This window comes from Phocoena sinus, chromosome 3 (genome assembly GCF_008692025.1).
Source record: "Phocoena sinus isolate mPhoSin1 chromosome 3, mPhoSin1.pri, whole genome shotgun sequence".
Taxonomy (NCBI): Eukaryota; Metazoa; Chordata; class Mammalia; order Artiodactyla; family Phocoenidae; genus Phocoena; species Phocoena sinus.
The window spans coordinates 15,436,067-15,462,317 of record NC_045765.1 but is presented as its reverse complement, the minus strand read 5'-3'; the positions used below and the strand labels follow the sequence as shown (position 1 = coordinate 15,462,317).

The 26,251-nt window shown below is 41.0% G+C and overlaps 1 protein-coding gene across 3 annotated transcripts in view; it reads right to left on the bottom strand.

The window, feature by feature from the left end:
- Positions 1-24,608, bottom strand: part of PGBD2 (piggyBac transposable element derived 2) — a 29,726-nt gene extending 5,118 nt beyond the window's left edge. For 2 of the 3 annotated variants that reach the window (XM_032629264.1, XM_032629266.1), the window contains exon 1: positions 24,477-24,608. The gene's annotated coding sequence lies outside the window, so the exon portion shown is untranslated. Of the gene's footprint in view, positions 1-24,351 lie in introns of all 3 variants that reach the window. The other variant, XM_032629265.1, reaches the window with a different exon arrangement.
- Between the last annotated feature and the right edge of the window lie 1,643 nt (positions 24,609-26,251).

The window sequence follows — 26,251 nt, the reverse complement described above, 5'->3', positions numbered from 1 at the left end:
AAGACTAGTAGCAGATTTTTCAACAGAAACTTTTCAGACCAGGAGAGAATGGGATGATATATTGAAAATGTAGAAAGAAAAAACTATCAACTAAGAATGTTATTCCCAGCAAGCTGTCCTTCAAAACTGAAGAAGACATAAAGACTTTCACAAGCAAACAAAAGCAGAGGGTGTTCATACCACAAGACCTGCTTTAAAATAAATGCTGGGCTTCCCTGGTGGCACAGTGGTTGGGAGTCCGCCTGCCGATGCAGGGGACACGGGTTCGTGCCCCGGTCTGGGAAGATCCCACATGCTGCGGAGCGGCTGGGCCTGTGAGCCATGGCCACTGAGCCTGCGCGTCCGGAGCCTGTGCTCCGCAGCGGGAGAGGCCACAGCAGTGAGAGGCTCGCGTACCGCAAAAAAAAAAAAAAAAAAAAAAAAAAAAAAATAAATGCTAAAAGGAATTCTTCAAGTAGAAGTAAAAGGGCACTAATTATATCATAAAATCATATGAAGAGAGTGTAAAACTCATTGGTAATGGTAACTATAAAGTCAGTCAGGTAATAGGGGTGTATAATTCACTAACAACTCTAGATTTAAAAGTTAATGCATATATGTAGATTCTAGAAAAATGGTACCGATGAACCGGTTTGCAAGGCAGAAATAGAGACACAGATGTAGAGAACAAATGTAAGGACACCAAGGGGAGAAAGCAGGGGGAGGGGAGTGGAGGCATGGGATGAACTGGGAGATTGGGATCGACATATATACACTAATATGTATAAAGTAGATAACTAATAAGAACCTGCTGTATAGCACAGGGAACTCTACTTCGTTTTACTGTACAGTAGAAACTAACACAACATTGTAAAACAACTATACCCCAATTTAAAAACAAAGGAAAAAATAACATTCTAAAACAACTATAACTACAATAATCTGTTATTAGATACATACTATAAGAAATATGTAAACTGTAGCATCAATAATCTAAAATGTGAGGGGGAGGAGAAGTAAAAGAGTAAAGTTTAGAAATGTTACAGAAGTTAAGGTGTTACCAGTTTAAAATAGGGTGCTATCATTTCAAGATTATTTTATGTAAACCTCATGACAAACACAAAAGAAAAACTTATTGTAGTTACACAAAAGAATATGATAAAGAAGTCAAGGCATAATGATATAATAATTCATCAAATCATAAAAGAACACAACAGGAATAGAAGAAACAAAGGATTTATAAAACAGAAAACGATGAACAAAATGAAAACAGTTAGTCCTTACCCATCAATAATTACTTTAAATGTAAATTCATTAAATTATCTAACCAAAAGCCACGGAATGGCTTAATGGATAAAAAAGTAAGATCCAATGATATGCTACTGACAAGATACTCACTTGACCTTTAAATATACATATAGGCTGAGTGTAAAAGGATGGAAAAAGATATTTCAAGCAAATAGTAACCAAAAAAAAAAAAAAAGAAAGCAGGGGTAGCTATACTTATGTCTGTCGAAATTAACTTTACTAAAATGGAAACAAGAAAATAAGATAATTACATAATGGAAAACAACAATCCATCAAAAGATATAACAATTGTAAATATTTAAGCACTAAATATTTGAGCACCTAAATATATAAACCAAATACTAAGAGAACAAAAAGGAGAAATAAATGGCAATAAGATAAGAGTGGGGGACTTTAATATCCCACTCTCAACAATGGTAGATCATTCAGACAAAGAATCAATAAGGAAACATCAGACTTGAATGCCACTATAGACCAAACGCACATAAAAGACATATACAGAACATTCTATTCAACAATAGAAAAATATACATTCTTCTTAAGCACACATAGAACATTTACTGGGATGTTAAATGTTAGGCCACAAAAAAAGTCTTAGCAAATTCAACAAGACCAAAATCGTACTAAGTATCTTTCCTGAACACAGTGGTATGAAGCTAGAAATCAGTAACAGGAGGAAAACTGAAAACTCAAGAATGCATAAAAATAATTCTCCTGAACAACCAATGTAGCAAATAAGAATTAAAAGGAAACTAAAAAGTATCTTAAAACAAACAAAATTGGAAACACAATATACGAAAACAGGGGATGTTAGCAAAAGCAGTTCTAAGAGGGAACTTTATAGCCATAAACACATACAGAACGAAAAGACAACTATCTCTAATAAATAACCCAACTTTACACCTCAAGGAACTAGAAAAAAGAACAAACTAAGCTTAAAGTTAGCAGAAGGAAGGAAACAATAAAGATTAGAGCAGAAATAACTAAAGGAGAGAAGAAAAAAATGAGAAAAGATTAACAAAACTAAGAGTTTGTTCTTTGAAAAGACAAACAAAATTGACAAACCTTTAGCTAAACTATCCAAGAAAAAAAAAAACCAACAAAATTATAAATCAAAGAGGAGACATTACAACTGATACCACAGAAATACAAAGGATCTGTGCACCTGAAATGATCACATTGTTAATCAGCTATACTCCAGTACAAAATAAAAAGTTAAAAAAAAATACAAAGGATCAGAGGGTAGTAGGAACATTTATCTGCCAACACACTGGACAATGTAGAAGAAATGGATAATTCTTAGAAACAAAAAATATACCAAGACTGAATCAAGAAAAAAGAGAAAAAGTGAACGAACCAGTTACTAGTAAGGAGACTGAATCAGTACCCAAAACTTCCCAGCAAAGAAAAGCCCAGGACCAGATGGATTCAAGGTGAATTTTACCAAACATTTAAAGAATTAATGCCAATTCTTCCCAAACTCTTCCAAAATATCAAAGAGAAGGGAACACCCCTAAACTCATTTACAAGGTCAGTATTACCATGATACCACAGCCAGAATAAGGACATTACAAGGAAGGAAAACTACAGACAAATATCCTTGATGAAAACAGATGCAAAAATTCTAAATAATATACTATCACACCAAATTCAACAGTACATTAAATGATCAAATGGGGTTTATCACAGGAATGCAAGGATTCTTCAATATATGCAAATAAATCAATGTGATATGCCATATTAACAAACTGAAGGATAAAAACCATACGATGATCTCAATAGATGCAGAAAAAGCTTTCAACAAAACTCAACAGCCATTTATGATAAAAACTCTCCAGAAAGTCGACTAGAGGGAACCTGCCTCAACGTAATACAGGCCATATATGAAAACCCACAGCCAACATCATTCTCAATGGTGAAAAACAGAAGCCATTTCATCTAAGATCAGGAACAACACAAGAGTGCCCACTCTCACCATTATTATTCAACATAGTATTGGAAGTTTTAGCCACAGCAATCAGAGAAGAAAAAGAAATAAAAGGAATCCAAATCAGAAAAGAAGCAGCAAAACTGTCACTGTGTGCAGATGACACGATACTATACATAGAAAATCCTAAAGACAATACCAGAAAACTACTAGAGCTAATCAATGAATTTGGTAAAGTAACAAAGTACAAAATTAAGGCACAGAAATCTCTTGCATTCCTATACACTCATGATGAAAAATCTGAAAGAGCAATTAAGGAAACACTCCCATTTACCATTGCAACAACAACAAAAAACATGTAGGAATAAACAAAAGACCTGTATGCAGAAAACTATAAGACATTGATGAAAGAAATTAGAGACGATACAAACAGATGGGGAGATATACCATGTTCTTGGATTGGAAGAATCAACATTGTGAAAATGACGATACTACCCAAAGCAATCTACAGATTCAATGCAATCCCTATCAAACTACCAATGGCATTTTTCACAGAACCAGAACAAAAAATTTCACAATTTGTATGGAAACACAAAATACCCCGAATAGCCAAAGCAATCTTGAGAAAGTAAAACGGAGCTAGAGGAATCAGGCTCCCTGACTTCAGACTATACTACAAAGCTACAGTAATCAAGACAGTATGGTACTGGTGCTAAAATAGAAATATAGATCAATGGAACAGGATAGAAAGCCCAGAGATAAACCCACACACATATGGTCACCTTATCTTTGATAAAGGAGGCAAGAATATACAATGGAGAGAAGACAGCCTCTTCAGTAAGTGGTGCTGGGAAAACTGGACAGTTACATGTAAAAGAATGAAATTAGAACACTCCCTAACACCATATACAAAAATATACTGAAAATGGATAAAAGACCTAAATGGAAGGCCAGACACTATAAAACTCTTAAAGGAAAACATAGGCAGAACACTCTATGACAGAAATCACAGCAAGATCCTTTTTGACCCACCGCCTAGAGAAATGGAAATAAAAACAAAAATAAACAAATGGGACTTAATGAAACTTAAAAGCTTTTGCACAGCAAAGGAAACCATAAACAAGAGGAAAAGACAACCCTCAGAATGGGAGAAAATATCTGTAAACGAAGCAACTGACAAAGGATTAATCTCCAAAATATACAAGCAACTCATGCAGCTCAATATCAAAAAAACAAACAACCCAATCCAAAAATGGGCAGAAGACCTAAATAGATATTTCTCCAAAGAAGATATACAGATTGCCAACAAACACATGAAAGAGTGTTCAACATCACTAATCGTTAGAGAAATGCAAATCAAAACTACAATGAGGTATCACCTCACACCGGTCAGAAAGGCCATCATCAAAAAATCTACAAACAATAATTGCTGGAGATGGTGTGGAGAAAAGGGAACTCTCTTGCACTGTTGTTGAGAATGTGAATTGATACAGCCACTATGGAGAAAAGTATGGAGGTTCCTTAAAACACTAAAAACAGAACTACCATATGACACAGCAATCCCACTACAGAGCATATACCCTGAGAAAACCTTAATTCAAAAAGAGACATGTACCACAATGTTCATTGCAGCACTATTTACAATAGGCAGGACATGGAAGCAACCTAAGTGTCCACCAACAGATGAATGGATAAACAAGATGTGGCACATACATACAATTCAATATTACTCAGCCATAAAAAAAGAAACAAAATTGAATTATTTGTAGTGAGGTGGATGGACCCAGAGTCTCTCACAGAGAGTGAAATAAGTCAGAAAGAGAAAAACAAATACCGTATGCTAACACATATATATGGAATCTAAAAAAAAAAAAATGTTTCTCATGAACTTAGGGGCAGGACAGGAATAAAGATGCAGACATAGAGCATGGACTTGAGGATATGGGGAGGGGAAAGGGTAAGCTGGGACAAAGTGAGAGAGTAGCATTGACATATATACACTACCAAATGTAAAATAGATAGCTAGTGGGAAGCAGCAGCACAGCACAGGGAGATCAGCTCAGTGCTTTGTGACCACCTAGTGGGATGGCATAGGGAGGGTGGGAGGGAGATGCAAGAGGGAGGGGATATGGGGATAAATGTATACATATAGCTGATTCACTTTGTTGTACAGCAGATACTAACACACCAGTGTAAAGCAATTATACTCCAATAAAGATGTTAAAAAAAAATCATACACCATGATTAAGTGGGAGTCATCCCTGGGATGCACGGGTGGTATTGATAAAACATATGCAAATCAACGTGATACACAACATCAATAGAATGAAAGATAAAAATCATAGGAACATCTCAATAGATACAGTAAAGCACTTGACAAAACACCATATCCTTTCAAGATAAAACTCTCAACAACTTAGGTATAGAAGGAACATACCTCAACATAACAGAAGTCACAGATGACAAGCACACAGCTAACATCATATTCAGTGGTGAAAGACTGAAAGCTTGTCCTCTAAGATCAGGAACAAGACAAGGATACCTACTCTCACCACTCCTATTCAACACAGTACTAGAAGTCCTACCAGAGCAATAAATTAAGAAAATGAAATAAAAGGCATCAGAATTGGAAAGGAAGAAGAAAAACTGTCTCTATTTACAGATGACATGATTTTACATACAGAAAACCCTAAACACTTCACAAAAAACCCGTTAGATCTAATTAATGAATTCAGTAAAGTTGCAGGATATAAAATCAACATACAAAAATCATGGGCTTCCCTGGTGGCGCAGTGGTTGAGAGTCCGCCTGCCGATGCAGGGGACACGGGTTTGTGCCCCAGTCTGGGAAGATCTCACATGCCGCGGAGCGGCTGGGCTTGTGAGCCATGGCCGCTGAGCCTGTGCGTCCAGAGCCTGTGCTCCGCAACGGGAGAGGCCGCAACAGTGAGAGGCCCGCGTACCGCAAAAAAAAAAAAAAAAAAAAAAAAAAAAATCAGTAGCATTACTATACTTTAAAACTGAATTCTCTTAAGAATTGGAGAATGGGACTTCCCTGGTGGTCCAGAGGCTAACACTCCACACTCCCAATGCAGGAGGCCCAGGTTGGGTCCCTAGTCAGGAACTAGATTCCATATGCTGCAACTAAGAGCTCTCATGCCGCAACTAAGGATCCTGTATGCCGAAACTAAAGATTCTGCATGCTGCAACTAAAGACCCCGCATGCCACAACTAAGACCTAGTATAGCCAAAAAATAAATATTTTTTAAAAAAGGGAATTGAAGAATATTACCCCACTACAGTAGCATTAAACAATAAAATATATAGGAATAAATGTAACCAAAGTAAAAAAAAAAAAATCCCTACACTGGAAACTACAAATCATTGATGAAAGAAACTGAAGACAAAAATATCCCACGATTATGGATTGGAAGAATTAATATTACAATGTCTATACTACCCAACGCCATCTACAGATCCAATGCAATCCCTATCAAGATTTAATGGCATTTTTTATAGAAGTAGAAAAAACAATCCTAAAATTTGTATGGAACCACAAAAGACCTCATATAGTCAAAGCAATCCTAAAAAGAACAAAGCAGGAGGCATTACACTTCCTCATTTCAAACTATATTATAAGGCTATAGTAATCAAAGGGATCAAGATGGCAACGTGAGAGGACATGAAGCTCACTGCCCGCCACAAACAAATCAAAAATATATCTACACATAAACAATTTTCACTGAAAACTAAGTGGAAACTGGCAGAAGGACTGTTGTACAAACAAGGATGTAGGAAAGATATACACGTGATCAGGTATGAAGGGAAGAAAAGATGGGGTCAGGACCTGGTGTTCCTGGAAGGGGACTCAGAGGAAATAGAAGATTATAAGGACAGACACCTGCCCTGGGAAGTGAGCAATTCAAGCCACAGATTAGGTGCCCCAGTCCTGGGGTGCTACGTGGAGGAAATTAGATATTTTTCCAAAGAAAATACTGAACGGCCAACAGGTACATGAAAAGATGCTCAACATCACTAATCGTCAGACTTCCCTGGTGGCACAGTGGTTAAGAATCCGGCTGCCAATGCAGGGGACACAGGTTCGAGCCCTGGTCCGGGAAGATCCCACATGCCGTGGAGCAACTAAGCCCTGCACGCCACAACTACTGAGCCTGCACTCTACAGCCCGCAAGCCACAACTACTGAGCCTGCATGCCACAACTACTGAAGCCTGTGCACCTAGAGCCCGTGCTCTGCAACGAGAAGCCACTGCAATGAGAAGCCCGTGCACTGCAATGAAGACCCAACGCAGCCAAAAGTAAATAAATAAATAAATTTATTTTTAAAAAATCACTAACTGTCAAGGAAATGCAAATCAAAACCACTGTTAAGATATCACCTCACTCCTGTTAGAACGGTTGCCGTCAAAAAGACACATCAAGCATGTGGAAAAAAGGGAACCCTTGTGCACTACTGGTGGGAATGCAAACTGGAGCAGCCACTACAGAAAACAGTATGGAGGTTCCTCAAAAAAGTAAAAATAAAGCTACCATACAGTCCAGCGATTCCACTTCTGGGTATACATCCAAAGGAAATGAAGTCACTATTTGAAGAAATACCTGCATCCCCACATTCACTGAAACATTATTTACAATAGCCAAGATGTGTCCACTGAAGAAAATGTGGTACATATATATAATGGACTGTTATTCAGCCATAAAAAAGAAGGAAATCCTATCATTTGTGACAGCATGGATGCACTTGAGGGCATTATGCTAAGTGAAATAGGTTAGACAGAAAAAGACAAATATCGTATGATCCCACTTATATGTAGAATCTAAAAAAACAAACAAATGAACTCATATAAAAAGAATCAGATTTGTGGTCACCAGAGGTGGTGGGTTGAAGAAGAGGGAACTGGTGGGTTGATGGTGGTGAAAAGGTCAAGTGTCCAGGTATAAAATAAATGAGGAAGTCTCAGTTTATAACTGGGGAAATATGTACATGATGACCATAGTTAACACTGCTGTATAGTATCTTTGGAAGTTGCTAAGAGATTAAATCCTAAAAGTTGTCATCACAAGGAAAAAAAATTTATTCTTCATAACTATATGAGATGGACGTTAACTTACTATAGCAATTTACAATATATGTATGACAAGTCATTATGTGGTACAGTTTAAACTTATACAGTGTTGTATGTCAATTATATCTCAATACAACTGAAAAAAAATTAAAAAGCCAACTTCAAAACAATAGGAACGTTTTGTTGAGTTCTTACTCACCCTTGACCTACCCCCTTTCCAGTGCTGCAGCAATCTTAGTCTTGAGTAGCCAGAAGCCCAATTCCCAGTTTTCCCCTCAAACTAAAGGGAGAAAGAGCAAACCTGATTGCAAATTATTGTGTATTTCTGCTCTAACGTGTCTTAAGGATACCTGAAACACTGGTGTGGCAGAAAAAGCTGTGAGGCAGAAAACAAATCCACAGACGTCTGGAGCAACAGACTGTGGGTAAAGATACATAACAGACCGTTTAAGGCCATTTGGAATACAGGACATTCAAAAGCTTCCACGAATATGGAGGAATTTAAGAAAGCCACATGCAAGACCAAGACACACGCTCAGAAACCTCCTGAGACCTTAAATTTTTACCTCGGGCTAATCCCAAGGTTAAGAGTATCCTAACTAAGCGATGAAGGAGTGTCCCAGCAAAGAGCAAATATGTAAAGACAGGGAGAGGTAGATGGTCTTTTGGGGGTTTTTTTCAGTGTTTTTTTGTTTGTTTCAGCTCCTGAGATTCATGGAATTCTCTGTCAAAAGATTAGCTGAACACAAGCTACAGGAACAAAGTCTTCAGTGATCACACATGACAATATACAGTCTTTGCAGAAATAGTTTGGAAAAGTCCCAAAACAAATGAACTACAATGGCCTTCAAAAAATTTAAAAAAGCAAACCCTGGGGAAGGCAAGGAGTCTAATTTCCAGAGTTACCACATAATAATAGAAAAACATTCAATTTTTAGCAAAAAAAATCACAGGGCACATAAAGAAACAAGAAAATGTGGCTCATTTAAAGCTGACAGAACCAACTCTGAGGAAACCTAGATATCAGACTTACTAGACAAAGACTTTAAAATAATCATCTTAAATATGCTGCAAGTAAATGGAAAACATGGACAAAGAACTAAAGGAAATCAGGCAAACAATATATAAACAAAGCTGAAATGAAAAATTCACTAGAGGAGTTCAACACCAGGGTTGTGAAGGGAGAAAAAATGGACTGAACACAGGACTATTAAAAATAGTAACTCTTACAAACAGAAAAAAATATATATATGAAGAAAAGTGAACAGAGCCTAAGAGACTTGTGGGTCACCACCAAGTCAGTCGATATACACATTTTGAGAATCTCAAAAGGAAAAGAGAAAGAAAAGGGCACAGACATTACTTGAAAAAACAATAGCCATAAGTTTCCCAAACTTGAGGGAAGACACAGATCTATAAACCCTGAAGTAGGATAAACTAAAGAGACCTACACCAACACACATCATAATCAAATTGGCCAAAGCCAAAGCAAGAATCTTGAAATCAGGAAGAGAAGAGCAATTCATAGTATAAAGGATCTGCAATAAGATCATCAGTCAATTTCTCATCAGAAACCTTAGAGGCCAAAAGGTAGTAAGATGATATATTTAAAGTGCTAAGAGAAAAAAAATTGCGAACCACGATTTCTATATTCAGCAATACTGTCCTTCAAAAATGAGGGAGAAATTAAGATATTCCCAGACAAACAAAAGTTGAAGGAATTCATTACCACTAGACCCACAATACCAGAAATGCTAAAGAGAATCCTTAATGTTGAAAGGAAAGGATGCTGGACAGTAACTCAGTCATACTTGAGAAAAGATAAAGTTACCAGTAAGGGTAAATATATAAACCCATATTTTAAAAAAAAACAACATTGTTGTCACTTTAGTTTGTAACTCCACTTCTTATTTTCTACAGAATTTAAAAGATGAATGCATAAAAAACAATTATAAATTAAAGATGTAATTTTTGACATCAGTAATATAAGGGGGGAAGAACTTTGTAAGAGAGGAGTTTATGTATGCAACTGAAGCAAAGCTGCTATCAAGTGAAATTAGTTACATTAGGATATTCTATATAATCCCATGGTAACTGCAAAAAAAAAATCTAAAGAATATGCATGAAAGGAGATTAAAAGGAAATCAAAACATGTCACTGCAAAATATCAACTAAACACAGAAAAGGTAGGCAGTAATGGAGGAAAATGATAGACAAAAGAGCTATAAGATAGATAGACACAAAACAAATAGCAATGTGACAAAATAAGTCTCCCCTTTTCAGTAATTATTTTTAAAGTAAATAGATTAAACTATCTAATCAAAAGGCAGATAATGGGGGAGGTGATATCAACAGATGAAGGACTAGGAAGTTCTAGGTCCTCATTCCCCACAGAAATGCAAGTTAACATCAATATATGGGCCAGAATACCTTTATGAGAACACTACTAAATTGGAAAAACCCAGTTTTCCTCCTCCTGGGTAGGAAAAACCCAGTCCTTCCCTCCTTTGTTTCTCTCCTGTGGGTCTTCTTTACCACTTGCACAGAACGTTTCACTTCTGACACTTCTAGTGACCAAATTCGGGGTGGGGGGGTCCATACAAGTAACTCTCTGCAACACCAGCTGGGTGTCCAACAATTCTGACACCATCTACCTGGAGACAGTGTCAGATCCCACAGGTTAAGGGCTCAGTACCACAAAACTGCTCCCCACATCAGATGCCAATTACAAGTAGTAGGTCCCCAGGTTACCCAAAATTTCTGTCTGACTTGGCTACAAATCAGGGGTTCCCATGATCCCTTCCTTGGGTTCAATGAATTTGCTAGAGCGGCTCACAGAATTCAGGGAAATGCTTTATGTTTACCAGTTTATTAAAGGATACGATGAAGGATATAGATGAACAGCCAGATGAAGAGATGCACAGGCCAAGGTATGGGGAAAGGGTGCAGAGCTTCCATGCCCTCTTCAGGCATGCCACTCTCGCAGCACCTCCATGTGTTCACCAATCCGGAAGCTCTCTGAATCCCATACTTTGGGGATTTTTATGGAGGCTTCATCATATAGGCATGATTTATCATTAATCCCGTTTTCAGCTCTCTCCCTTCTCAAGAGAATGGGGAGTGGGTGGGGCTGGAAATTCCAAGCTTCCAATCATGGCTTGGTCTTTCTGGTAACCAGCCCTCATCCAGGAGCCATCCAGGCACCCAACCAGAGTCACCTCATTAGAACAAAGGACACTCCTATCACGCAGGAAATTACAAGGGTTTCAGGAGCCCTGTGCCAGGAACCCAGGTCAAAAACCAAATATTAGGACAAAAGATGCTCCTAGTGTTCTTATCACGTAGGAAATTACAAGGATTTCAGGAGCTCTGTTCCAGGAACTGGGGCAGAGATCTATATATATTTTCTATTATCTCATAGCCTACCCCATGGGCTCTGGCCACAGACCCCTTTCAGCAAAATGATACCCAAGTCAAAAGATACTGACACATTACTAGAACCCCATGCAATCATTAATAATCATTCCAGTTCATCATTTTGTTGTATGAGGATGTTTCCCATGGTTAGGCCACTCCGGTTTGCAGTCTTTCATTCGATCATATCAGGCTCCAAAAGCAGGAGTGGTTTCAGCAAACATATGGCTTCACTCTTTCAGACAGCTGATATAATTGAGCTAAGAAACAATGTCATCTCTTACTCTGAGCTCTTTTGAGGTACTAATGTAATACTGAATTTACCTTTTTACATAACACATTTATTCACTACTTACCCTTAGCTACTATTCCTCCTTCTCTTCATTTATACTCAAACTCTTCCATTTTTGGAAGGTTCATTAGATTCAACCATTGTGCTGGTCTAGGTTGCAGAAAGCAATATTAGCCTAGCAAGTGCCTTCCCTCAGTCCACTCCCATTTAGAGAGGGTGAGGTTATGTAGGTACAGAACTAGTGGGCTATCTTTACCACCAAGCAATATAGCTGCATTCAGTCTTGTCAGATGGGATGAAGGCACATTCTGCCCCATCAGGCCCTTAGGAATTCTGACATAAGGTTTAAAAATATAGTTATAGTTTCTTGCTTAGGAATCAATCAACTTGTATTTGCAGCCCTGGTCACATGACCACTGCCATCAGGTAGGAAAAACGAACATTTTGTTGAGGTGATGTGAGGAAGAAAAAGAAAAAAAAGAGAGAGAAAAAAAAAACTATAGCTATTATACCAACGTCCTCCTCCTTTGGCAAGAAGGTAAGTCATATCAGCATCCTTTGTCACCCCTACTTCCCTAGATCCACCAGAAAAATAGAGGAATCTATCCAGTGGGGACACTCTTCTAGGCCCCCCCCCATTTAGTATGAGTAGACACTCATGAAGGTGTGTAAAGCCAGCCTTCATGCCTTTATTTTCCTCCATTTTAGACAACCAATGCTTCAAATGCCCATTCCAATCCTCTATCAAACTAGTACTCAGAGGAGAATATTTCTCTGCCCATTGTTGGACATTACAGACCGTAAAATGTGTTCCTTGGTCTAAAGAAATGATAGTCAGCAACCCAAATTGGTGTAGTATCTTCTGTTCCAGTTCTTTCACAGTATTCTGAGCATTTTCATCTACCATTAGGCAGGCATAGCCCTGTCCAGAGTCAGTGTCTATTCCCAGTGTCAGGACCCATTTGTAGCCCCCCATGGCTACCAGCATTGTCTCACATGCCAACCATGATCAGAGCCTTCCCACCAGGGAATCTGCCATATAGCCATGTGCAATCTCTGACAGAGAGAACTTCTCTTACTGGCATTTTGTGCATGAGAGTACAAGAAGACTATGAGGAAATTCAACCCATCTTTACTTTGCTGCAGTGACCCCTATGTCCGTACATGTCACGAACCCAGGTGGCCATCTCAAGGGAGCACACAGGAGTATCTGCTTGCTGATTCCAATCACCTACTAAACCTGGAAAAGAGTTCTTCTGATGGGCACTGACATGTTCTACTTTAATGCACGCCTCAAATTTCCGCAAGCCTGTGCCCTACAAGGGCATCCCTTTAATGGGCCAGGTTTCCATTGCCCTCCTACCTGACCATATGGCCAGTCTATTGGCCAGCATCCATGAATCAATAAAAACCCAAACATAGGTGCTTATACCATCGTTCAATTCTTCCATCACTGTTAGGATAACAGCATGCAAGTCAGCCCACCAATCTGATTTGAAGAATTCAGAGTGGTGGCCTTCCAAATAGGATGTTGTCCATTCACCTTCTAAATGCCATCCACAAATGAAGCAACTCTTTGTTGGTCAGTTGAGAGTTCTTTATAGGGCACTGTCCAAGTGACAAAAGAATCCAGCAACTCCTCACACAGTTACAGAGACAGTCCTAGAGAAAAAGAAGGCCCCTACTCGTGAGTATCTCCTTGCACTCCCCAGGCAGCAACATCCTGTATAAACCATTTCTATTTTATTATGAAATTCTTCCAGGCACTGACATCCCCATTAGAGTGATTCTCTGACATCACCCTACACATTGAGTATTTCAGGTTTTAAGATAATTTTATGTCCTTCAGTCATAGGGGTAGCTTCAATTAATAATGTCAAATGGCAAGATAGTAAATGCCCTTCAAATGGAAACTGTCTAGTATAAATTCCCAGTAGTGATCGCTGGGAGGCACTCACAGGCTTTTGTCATAAACCACAGTCTAGGCTCCACGGGCTATCACACAGACAATTTGTCCCTACCAGCAATCCAACTTCTATTCCACACTCCTTACTGGTTCCTATTTATCGTGTCCGATTAATATTGCTCAAAGGGTAGAGTTACATGCCTTCTGTTTACAATATTAGGTAGGGGAAACATCCCCCAGATACAACGTCCATCCCCATAATACAATCAGAAAAAAGAGACGCAACCACTTCACATAGAGCCTGTTCAAACAACAATTCTACAAACTTCAATCTTAATTCTATCAACCCTCACTGTGGCCTCCATTAGGATCACATCAACAGGTTTTGTGTTACAATATTAGGTAGGGGAAGTGTTCCCCAGCCAAACACAGTATCGATTCCCATAAAACATTCAGGTAAAGAAGACACAACTTCTTTACATAAAGCTTGTTTAAACATTTCAACTTTCAGAATCTCATTAACTCTTACACTTTTTTTTTTGGCTGTGCCACGCGGCTTGTGGGGATTGTAGTTCCCTGACCAGGGACTGAACCCAGGCCCTTGGCAGGGAAAACACAAAGTCCTAACCACTGGACCGCCAGGGAATTCCCAACCCACACTTTTATACTCTCTAAATCTAACTGTAGCCTATGTCACGGCTTCACCAATAGGTCTTGGTACCACAGTTCGTAGGACTCCTGTATCAACCCCCTGACCATTTTACCCACTCATGTGCAAAAGGCTTTGGGTCCTTAGTAAGGGTTGAGCCAAGGTACCCTGGCCCTTTTGTCAACTGTCAACTTGATTAATCTGCCTAACCACTGCCCCAAGTGACTGCTGGCGAGGTTCCTCAATGTAGTCTCTGCCTTCTGGCTTTTTACTTCTCCAAACTGGGATAAATAGAGCAGACTTGTTTGGGACCCCTACATGCTGGGGGACCAGCAGGAGATCCCTTTGGCTAACACCCAGTCTTTGGTATTGCTGTATTAAAACCTTTGTTTTAACCCCATCAATGTCCATTTTATTCATCCCACTTCTTTTTATTTTTTTAAATTAACATCTTTATTGGAGTATAAGTGCTTTACAATGGTGTGTTAGTTTCTGCTTTATAACAAAGTGAATCAGCTATACATATACATATTTCCCCGTATCTCTTCCCTCTTGCGTCTCCCTCCCTCCCACCCTCTCTATCCCACTCCTCTAGGTGGTCTTCATCCCACTTCCTAACAACCATCTAAATAAAGATTTCCACCCTGCTGAGACAAGTCCTGTGACTCTCCCTTTTCTGTTTCACCTTTCTTTCACCCCTATCAATATTTGCTTAATTCACCTTATTCCTTAATAACCATATAAAAATTTCCACCCTGCTAAGTAAGACCAGTCTCTTGATTCTTTCCCCTGCTTTTTCTTGTTCTCTTGTCCCAGGAACGGGGGTCAGAGGCCAATGGAAAACCAAGCCAATAGAAAACCAAGAAGGGATTCCATTGAAAAGGGTAGGAAAAGTTCATGGCATTTTGTAGACACATGCTTCTCCCCCATCTCAGTATAGTTAGGTGCAACTAAGAGAAAACCTAGTTCTGGTTTGCCTGGGGCCTGCCTGAGGGACAGATTTCTGTCTCACCAGACTTGGAGCACTGACAGGCATGTTGGCGTAGTTTGGAAGACACTGAAAATGTAGGCAGGTGCCACAGCACAGTAGCTGCAGAGATTCTGCAGTTCAGCAGGCAGATGTCTGGGAGAAATTACAAGCTCCTGAGAAGAAATAAGGACAAGCAGTGTAGAGAAATTGAGACAGTTAAAAAGTACACACACAAGTCCAGAGAACATACATCACTAGAAAAGGATGGGGAGGTCCCAAACTTCCAGGTGGGCTGATTGGTGAAAGTATTCTGCTAAATGAAGCCAGTCCATTAAGACCCGGACAGGAAGTTGCTTTGTCAAATGGCCAAATCTCAGCAACAGATCACAAAGTATACAAAGAAACAAGGAAACATGGCCCAATCAAAGGAACAAAATAAAACTCCAGACTGGACCCAAAAGAAAAACAGGTTGCTGAATTTCTTAATGAAAAATTCAAAACTACTTCTTAAAGACATTCAATTAGCTAAAAGAAAACACAGATATACAACTAAACAAAATCAGGAAATGCATGAACAAAATGAGAATATCAACAAAGAGATAGAAACTATAAAAAAGAACCAAACAGGGGCTTCCCTGGTGGCGCAGTGGTTGAGAGTCCGCCTGTCGATGCAGGGGACACGGGTTCGTGCCCCGGTCCGGGAAGATCCCACATGCCGCGGAGCGGCTGGGCCCGTGAGCCATGGCCACTGAGCCTGCGCGTCCGGAGCCTGTGCTCCGCAACGGGAGAGGCCACAGCAGTGAGAGGCCCGCCTACCACAAAAAAAAAAAAAAAAAAAAAAAAAAGAACCAAACAGAAATTCTAAAGCTGAAAAATATAATAGCTGAGCCAACCTTACCCTGATACTAGAGCCGGACAAAAACACTAGAAGAAAATTAAAGACCAACAGCCTTGATAAATATGAACAAAAATCCTCAATAAAATACTAGCAAACTGAATTCAAAAGCACATTGAAAGGATTATACACAACAAAGTAGGATTTCTGGAACGCAAGAATAGTTCAACATGTAAAAATCATGTAAAATAAAACATGTTCATGTTAATTGATGCAGAAAATGCATTTAACAAGATTTAACACTGTTTCACGATAAAAACACTTAATAAACTAGGAATAGAAGGAAACCATCTCAACATAACAAAGGCCATATATGAAAAAATATCACAACTAACATCATATGAAATACTGAAATGCTGAAAACTTTTCCTCTACCAACAGGATCGAGATAAATGCCCACTCTGGCCATTCTACTCAATGTAACACCATAAGTCCTAGCCAGAACCTTTCGGCAAGAAAAATAAATAAATAAATAAAAGGCATCCAAATTGGAAATGAAGAAATAGCATTACCTGTTTGTGGATGACATGATCTTATATGTAGAAATCCCTAAAGATTTTTTAAGAAGCTGTTAGAAATAATAAAAAATTCAGCAAAGTTGTAGGAATCAAAAGTAACACACTAAAATCTATTCATTTTAGTTGCATTTCTATACACTAACAATGAACAATATGAAGTGGAAATTAAGTAAACAATTCCATTTACCACAACATTGAAAAGAATAAAATATTTAGGAACGATCCTAACCAAGAAGGTGAAAGAGTTGTAAACTGACAAAAAAACATTAATGAAAACACTTTAAAAAAAACACCAAAAAATGTAAAGACATCTCAGGTCCATAGACTGGAAGACTTAATGTTGACAGTATGTCAATACTACCCAAAGTAATACACAGATTCAATGCAATCTCTATCAAAATCCCAATGGCATTTTTGGTACAAATAGAAAAAGCCACCTAAAAATTCACATGTTATATCAAGGAACTCCAATGGCCAAAACAATTTTGAAAAAAAAAGAACAAAGTTGGAAGACTTACACTTCCTCATTTCAATACATATTACAAAGCTACAGAAATCAAAACAGTATGGTACTGGCATTAAAGACAGACATATAGATCAATGAATCAGCATAGAGTGCCAGAAATAAACCTTCATGTATACAGCCAGGTAAGGGTGCTAAGACCACTCAGTAGGGAAAGGACAGTCCCTAACAAATGGTGTTGGAAAAACTGGATATCATGCACAAGGATAAAGTTGAACACTTATCTTTTATCATATACAAAAATTAACTCAAAACATACCAAAGACCTAAATGTAAGAGGTAAAATTATAAAACGCTTAGAAAAAAACACAGGGGAAAAGATTCATGACATTGGATTTGGCAATGATTTCTTGAATATGACACCAAAAGCAGAGACAACAAAAGCTAATACAGACAAATGGGACTACATCAAACTTAAAACTTCATCAAAGGATATAATCAACAAAGTAGAGAGGCAATACATGGAATGGGAGAAAATATTTGCAAATTACATCTTACAAGGAGTTAATATCTAGAATATATAAAGAACTCCTATATCTTAGTAACAACAAAAAAAGTAACCCAACTAAAAAGTGGACAAAAACCATGAACAGTCATTTCTCTAAAGATATACAAATGGCCAATAAGCACACAAAAAGATGCTCAACATCACTAATCACTAGGGAAATGCAAACCAATAGCATAATGATTTATCACCTCATACCCATTAGGATGACCACTACCAAAAAAAAAAAAAAACAACAGAAAATAGAAAATAACAAATGTGGCAAGGATGTGGAGAAATTGGAACCCTTGTGCACTGTTAATGTGAACATAAAATGGTGCAGCCACTATGTAAAACAGTATGATGGTACCTCAAAAAATTAAAAACAGAACTACCATATGATCCAGCAATACCACTTCTGAGCATTTAACCAAAAGAATTGAAAGCAGGGTCTCAAAGAGACACCCAGGTTCATAGCAGCACTATTCACAATAGCCAAGAGGTGAGAGCAACTCCCATGTCCACCTACAGATGAATGGATAAAGAAGATGTGGTCTACACATAGAACCTACAATAGGTAGATCTACAATAGAACATTATTCAGCCTTAAAAGGAAATCTTATCACATGTTACAACGTGGATGAAACGAGAACATTATGCTAAGTGAAATAAACCACTCACAAAACGACAAATACTGTATGATTCCACTTACATGAGGTATCTAAAGTATTTAAATTCATAGAAACAGAAAGTAGGATGGTGGTTACCAGGAGTGGGTGGAGGGGAAAATGGGAAGTTGATGTTCAATGGGTATAGTCTCAGTTTTGTTAGCTAAAAATGTCCTGGAGATTAGTTGCACAACAATGTGAATATACTTAACACTACTGAAATGTACACTTAAAAGTGGCTAAGATGGTAAATTTTATTTCATGTGTTTTTTACAATTAAAAATAACAAAATGTAAAGCAAGCATTATCAGAGAAAATGAGGGTAACTTCACAGGGAAAAAAGGTGGGACTCATCAGAAAGATATAATAATTTTAAACTTCATGCATCTAACAATATAACTTCAAAATACAGTAAAAAGTAATAGAATTATAGAAATTCACAAATCTATTGTAACAGTAAGAGATTTCAACACACCTCTTCCAGTAACTGATGGTCAAGCAGACAAAATTACTGAGACTTGAACAACAGAACTGACATGTTTGACCTATCCTACTTAAACGGAGACAGGGAATGACATTAGCAAGGTGGTAGAATAGGAATGCATCTCCCTAAACAAACAATGATTTGGAAGGCAACTACAGACAAAAGTGCCTTTGTGAAAGCCTTGGGATCCAGATAGGAGGTTGCAAAACCCCAGTGAACCCCAAGGCCAAGGATAGCTGCTCTAAAAAGGCAGGCCCACACCCTGGTGGCAAGCTCACATGGTTCTGCCAGCAAACTGAAAGCAGCCCCAACTCCCTTACAGACTCAGCTCCAGACCTGCCTGGTCACGGTCCTGTAACCATCTGACAAGGGACCCAGGAGGAATCATGCATCTGTACCCCTAGTAACAGGCCTACCATCCTTGGACCAGACTATAGATCCTGAAGCAGCCCTGTGACCTGGCTAGCCCCGCTCCCAGTCCTGCTCACCCAGGGATCCAGCAACACCCATCTGTGCCCCTGGCAGCAGGCCTGCCAACCTTAGTGCCAGCTGTGGGTCCTGAAGTGGCACTGAGACTTGGTTTCAGCACTGCTCCAATGTGGTCCTAGAACAAGTCCTGCCCACCTGGGGATCTGGCAGGAAACCAACCAACCAGCAAAAAGCATTTAACCATAAAGAAAATGATTGATAAATTCTACTACATTTAAATTAAGAACTTTTCAGCCCATCAGAATAAACTCAAAAATGGGAGAAGTTATCTGCAACAAATATAAGGGGTTAGCATCTAAGAGGTAAGAATAATCTATGATATATAAAGAAATCCCAGACACAATTAAGAAAAACACAAATAACAGGAAAATGGGCAAAATGGTATCAGGAGGCACTTCTCAAAGGAAATACAAAAAGAAGACAGACATGAAAAGATGCTCAATCTCATTACTGTTCAGGAAATGAAATAAAACCACAATCAGATATCATTTCACAGACACCAAGTTGGCAAAAATTTTCAAGGCAGAGATTATCAAGTGTTGAAAAGGACAATGAGTAATGCAAGAGGCCACATACTGCTGAAAGGAGTGTAAACAATATGCTAGTATCTACTAAAGTTGAACATGCACAAACCCACGCACCGAGCAGTCCACCCCAGGTATTTACCCTAGAGCAGGGGTTCTCAGCCTCGACACTCGCATTAGGAGTCGGACAATTCTTTGGTGCGTGGGAGAGGAGGAGATGGGAAGGCTGTCCTGTGCATTGTAGTATGTTTAGCAGTGTGCCTGGCCTCTACCCACTAGAGACAAGGAGCACACCACCTCCCAGTTATAACAACCAAAAGTGTTTCCCTTTCTTCCCTTACCCCTATCTCACCTCACCTCCCTCACCCCTGTTTGAGAACTACTTCATCTGTGCACCGGGAGACCAGGACAAGAATGTCCACTGCAGCACTGTTTATTTAGAGTAACAGAAACTAGAGACAGCCCAAACGGCCATCAACAGAATGCATGCAGTGCAATACCACAGAAAAAGTGAGTGAAGAACTTTAGCCACACACACAACTGAATGGATCTCAAATAAAAGACAATAAGCAAAAAAAAAAAAAAAGAAAACTTGCTACATGGTTTCATTTTATAAGGATCAAAAAGTTAAACAAAACTAAAATATTATCTGGAGACACATACACATTGTGAAACTATAAAGAAAAGCAAGGAAATGATTAAGAGGAACTTCAGAATAGTAGCTACCTCTGAAGAGAAAAGATGCAATTGGGGCAGACATACAGGGAATTGCTAAGATTTTGACAAGGTTCTATTTCTTAAACTGAGTGGAGTGTTCAAAGTTCTTTCTTGACTCTTTAAACTGTTCCTATATATCTTATATGTTTTTGAATGCATATTTTGCACAGTTATACATGCACTCACAAAGGCACAGGGACATTCCCACACACCTGAGCAAATATGATCAAATTGACCCATTCAATGTCCTTTGAGAAGACCACTGTCTGCAGTGACATGGAAGTGGCAGGCAGAAGGCATTCATCTCTGGTGCTCCAGAGCACATATATCTTTTGCAGTTAGAGGAAGAAAATTAGAATACAGTCATCTCCAGACTCAACAGTCTGTGTCTCTCATGAAGAATCTCCTTATAGAATCCTCATAAAATCATTTACCTAAATTTTCTCAAAGCCCAGCTAGTCTGCATCCCAGCTTGTCAACCCAGTGCCTCTGATCACCCATGTCCTCCTCTGGTCCACTTGACAGTGCACTTAACTTCCTCTACAGCTTGTGAGAAGAGCTCACTGCCCAACCAGACCACAAGCTCTAGGCACCAAGGAAGTGAGTCCCCACAGGCATTCAATGAATCTGTGTATGTAACCACAACCTCTACAGGGCTCCTGCCTCCCTTCTCTTCCGACCCTCCTTGGCACTCACACAGGCTGGTTGCAGATGCCAGGTGTCTGAGGTATGGGAGAAAGACTTTGGTCCTGCAACTCCCCAACCTCCCATTCACACGTATGCAGTCTGGTAAGAATGTGGACTATGGAGCCAACAGGGGTGAGCTGTGTGACTGTGGGCAAATCAGTTACCTTCTCTATGCCCTCATCTCCTCACCCACAAAATGGGATCTGCATGGTATCAACCCTTGTAGGGTTGAGGATGAGAGTCAATGCCTGTGAAGCACACACAACAGGCCTGGCTCTACAAGTGGTAGCTATCTTTTCAGATCCACAACCCTTCACCTACAATTCTCAAAAGTCAAAAATGTTGTGAAAACTGAACATTATTTCAAAATTTGGGCAACAAACTGCCTGGCAGCAAAACCTGAAAATATCTGAGGCTCTTTATAATACCTATTTCTATTACTTACTATAGATATTGATAGATATTGCTACAGAAATCCTATGTTTGATTAAGGAGTGCTTCAGTGTGACTTTGATAAAATTCAAACATTCTGACTTTTCCCCATGTCTGGTTGGGTTTGGGTCAGAGAGTATAACCTGTGTTACCATTTCACAGTCACACCACTCTCAGCAGCTCATCTCATGCCCTTTTCCTCTGCTGTACCCCAGGCTGACCCTTATCCACTCACCAACATTCAGTGACAGCCCCCAACGCCAGCCCATCCTCATAGCCTAGGGAGAACTTCCCGAGGTCACAATCCCACGAGCCCTGGAAATAGGTCAAGGCCCCTAACAGCTGGGTCCCCAGCCTTCTCCCACCTAGGCTCAGGCCAACTCACGTCCTGCAACCTCCTTCTCCAAGTTGAGGCTTCCTCTATCACAGATTTCATCTCAATTACAACACATGACCCCACCACATGCCCTCTGATGGCAGGGCGGGTGCAGAATTTATTCATCTCTGTATCCCCAGAAGCCAACACAGCTCCTGGCATGCAACAGGCACCCAATAAATACTTGCTGAACTGAACAACTTGTGCTGCTAAGCAAATGGCCATACTGCAGGGCATCCTCCTCATCCTGTAGCAGGCCTTCATCTTCATCTTCACTTTCTGGCTTTAAGACAGCTATTTAAAAAAGTACTAGGAACTCTTAATATTTGATTGCCCCTAACCAAAATGCATTCTCTAAGATTCTCTGAAACTCTGCATAGGAAATGTCTATCAGTGGAGACCCAATTGATACAGTGGACTAGAAATGGGTGACTTGGAGCTGTGTTTTGCGCATATTGGGATGGAAATGCTTTTTTTTTTTTTTTTTGGCAGTACGCGGGCCTCTCACTGTTGTGGTTTCTCCTGTTGCGGAGCACAGGCTCTGGACGCGAAGGCTCAGCAGCCATGGCTCACGGGCCCAGCCGCTCGGCGGTATGTGGGATCTTCCCGGACCGGGGCACGAACCCGTGTCCCCTGCATCGGCAGGCGGACTCTCAACCACTGCGCCACCAGGGAAGCCCCTGGAAATGCTTTTGAGATAACCCAGAAAAGTAGCGATAGGCCACAATCCCTGTGGGTCTGAGACCGAGAAATGGCCTGGGCTGAAGTGATAAACAAGTGAGTTTTCTGAGGATTTATGGAATGCTCAAAGCCACAAGAATCCTTGAAGCCACAAGAGATCATGCAAGGGAGGAAGCCCACACTGAAAGAGAAGCTGGCCAAGGAGGGCATCTGCAGAGATCTGAGGGAGGAGGTTGACTTGAGAGGTAGGAGGAGAACTAGGAGAGCCTGAGCAGCCAAGGGCCAGATGGGTCAAGGGATAGAGGTGACCACCTATGCCAAAGCTGCCGGAAGGCTCAGCTGGACGTTCTCAACTGTCCCTGGCATCCAAGAAGAAAAGCCTCTTTGATTTGAGATCTGGTGGTCCCAAGGGCCACTCTGAAGGATCTTGGAGGTAAGGGGGCTTCTACTGTTTAAAATATAAATTTTTCCAATGAGACACGACAACTAAATGCATCTAAATCCTGACTTGGATCCTATACCACAAAAAGGAAATGGACAAGAAGAGCAAAAAAAATCTGAATAAGGCCTGTAGATGTTAGGTGTCCTGGTTTTGCTAATTGTTCTGTTAAATAAGATGTTAACATTTGGGGAACCTAAGTGATTAGAATGTGGGAATTCTTTGTACTAGTTTTAAAACTTTTTTCAAATTTTTAAGTTACTTTAAAGAAAATTTTTTTTAATAAGACATTTTATAAACGTAAATGCCTCAAAGCTAAGCCAGTTGTACCACAGCTCAGGAATGGCCTTTGTGAAACGGAGTCCTCCTCCTTCTTCTCCTACCCATCTCAATACCAAACAAAAAGTGGGGAAAAGGGGAAAACAAAGACCCCATGCAACGTCGGCGATCCCAGAAGCAGGCAGAAACTATGAATGCCAGAAATGCCCTGCACCCAGCGCGCCCCGCGCGGAGTAGCCCCTCCCCCTAAGGGGCGTGGCGTGGGAGCCGCACCCCACCCACCCCGCCCACAGATGTCCGCCCACGCCGCCCCCAATCTGCCCCGCGTCAGCCTGACCCAGCCCCAGCTCCGCCCACAGTCCGTCCGGCCTCCTGCCCGGGCCCGCCCCCGGTTCCTACCAAGGGTCCCAGCCACTCCTCCCTTAGTACATCCTGCGTTTAGCAGGCCCCGGTCCCGCCCACAGCCCGGCCTCGCCCAAAGTCTCCCGCCCCCAAGTCCGCTCCGCCCCAGCTGAGTCCTCCCCGGTCCCAGCCCAGCCTCCCCGTCCCGCGGCGAGAGCGCCCCCGTGCGGCCCTCTGAGTTCCGCGCCCGGAGGTCCATTGTCCCTGTCCTGGTCCCACCTACCCGTAGTCCGCCCGCGGCAGCGAAGGCCAACGCCTCGGGCACCGTTGAGAAAACGCAACGCCAGGGCGCGCCGCTCCCACAACCAAGAGGGGCCCAGTAGGCGGTGCAAGCGGGACGACGCCTACCTGCGCCGAACGGACCAAAACCTCATGGGTTCGCGCCAGATACCACCAGCAGCTCAGGGCCCAGAGCGCCGCTGCCCCGCCGGCGTCGGGCGTCGCGGCCGCGCAACGTCCGGCACGAGAGCGCTCGGTTCCCCTCGGCCCGCCTTCTGCTCTCCGCCCAGGACACGCCCCTGCCCAGGACACGCCCCCGATTCGAGCGACCATCGAGACATTGGGGCCTCCGCGGCGCCTAGAGGGGACGCAGAAGTGCCTCTGAGGCAGGGCCCAAGACGGCAGAGATATCTTCTGCCCCTATTGCAGCCCCTTCTCGTCCTGTCTCCTTACATGCTAGACTAGGCACTTTCCTCGCTATTACGCAGGAGGGCACGAAGTCTTTTTTTCTTTCTAGGTCGGTGGTTCTCCAATGTAGTTCCAGATCAATGGCAGCTTCACTTGGGAACTTGATAGAAATGCAAATCCTGGGGCCCCACCCCAGACCTACCGAATCAGAAACTCCGAGGCCAGGCCCAACAATCTGTGTTACTGGACCAACCTCACACCCTGGACTTTTGGTCTGGATAATTCTTTGTTGTGGGGCCCTGTCCCATGTATTGCAGGTAGGATCACCTGATAAAATATAGGGCGCCAAGTTAAATTTGAATTTCAGATAAAAATATACTCTAAAATTAATCTTGGAGTTATGTATTTCATCTGGCGACCCTACCGACAGGTATTTTTATTTGCTAAATCTGGTAGCCGTGATTTTAGGATTTTGAGCATCCCTCGCCTCTACCCACCACGTGCCAGTAGCACACCACACCCCTGCTCCACGCGTTACAACAACTAAAATTGTCTGCAGACAAGGTACCTTGCGCGCCGCGCGGTGGGGGGCGGGGGGGGGAGCGGAGAAATCGGGGCGGGGGAATCCCCCTTCCAGCCTGGACCACTCCCGTCGCCTCTCCATACACACACTTTGAGGCTCTGCTCCATAAAGTATATAGGAAGTGACTTTACAGAAGAGGGTGCCTTGGCCTCCAAGGGTTTTTCTAAACACAAAAATCCTTGGGAACAAACTGTGCTAAACATTCAAGAACAGGGGCAAGTAGTGAAGGTTTTATATTTTCTTCTCCACCCTGGCACTTCTCATAAGGGTTTTGGTCACTGTAAAGTGTAAACCACCTGGGTCAGAAAAATAAGTTACCATGCCCATTTGTGAGATTCTGGAGCCAAGGGCACACTCAAGTTTGTCATTGTTTTTTCCACAAATACGTATTGTTGCCAGGCAGACCAGATACAGCGGAGAACAAAAAGTTCTTGTTCTCATGGGACTCGCTTTGTAATAGAGGAGGCACTCAAGAAACAAATAGTATCAAAAGTGATAGGTGCTGTGAAGAAAAATGAAGCAAGTTAAGGGGGTAGAAGATGAGCTCTGGGAGGGTGGTGTGCTATTTTAGGTAACGTAAATGCAGTGTTTCCTACCTTCCTTTGTTCCCCAGAACTTACATCCCATTCATTCATTCATTCAACAGCCATCTACTGAATGCCCACTCTGTGACAGTCACTGCTTACATTCCAGTGAGAGAAACAGACAATAAACAAACAAGTGAAATATATGGTATGCAAAGCGGAAAGTTCTATGGAGAAAAAAAAATCAGCAAGGGGAATGTTTAAATAGTGTGGTCATGGAAGTTCTCCCTGAAAAAATTATATCTGAGGGAAAAGCCAAGAGATATGAAGAATAAGCCATGCAGAATTCAAGGAGGAAAATACTTGAAACAGGGAGAATGGCATGTTCA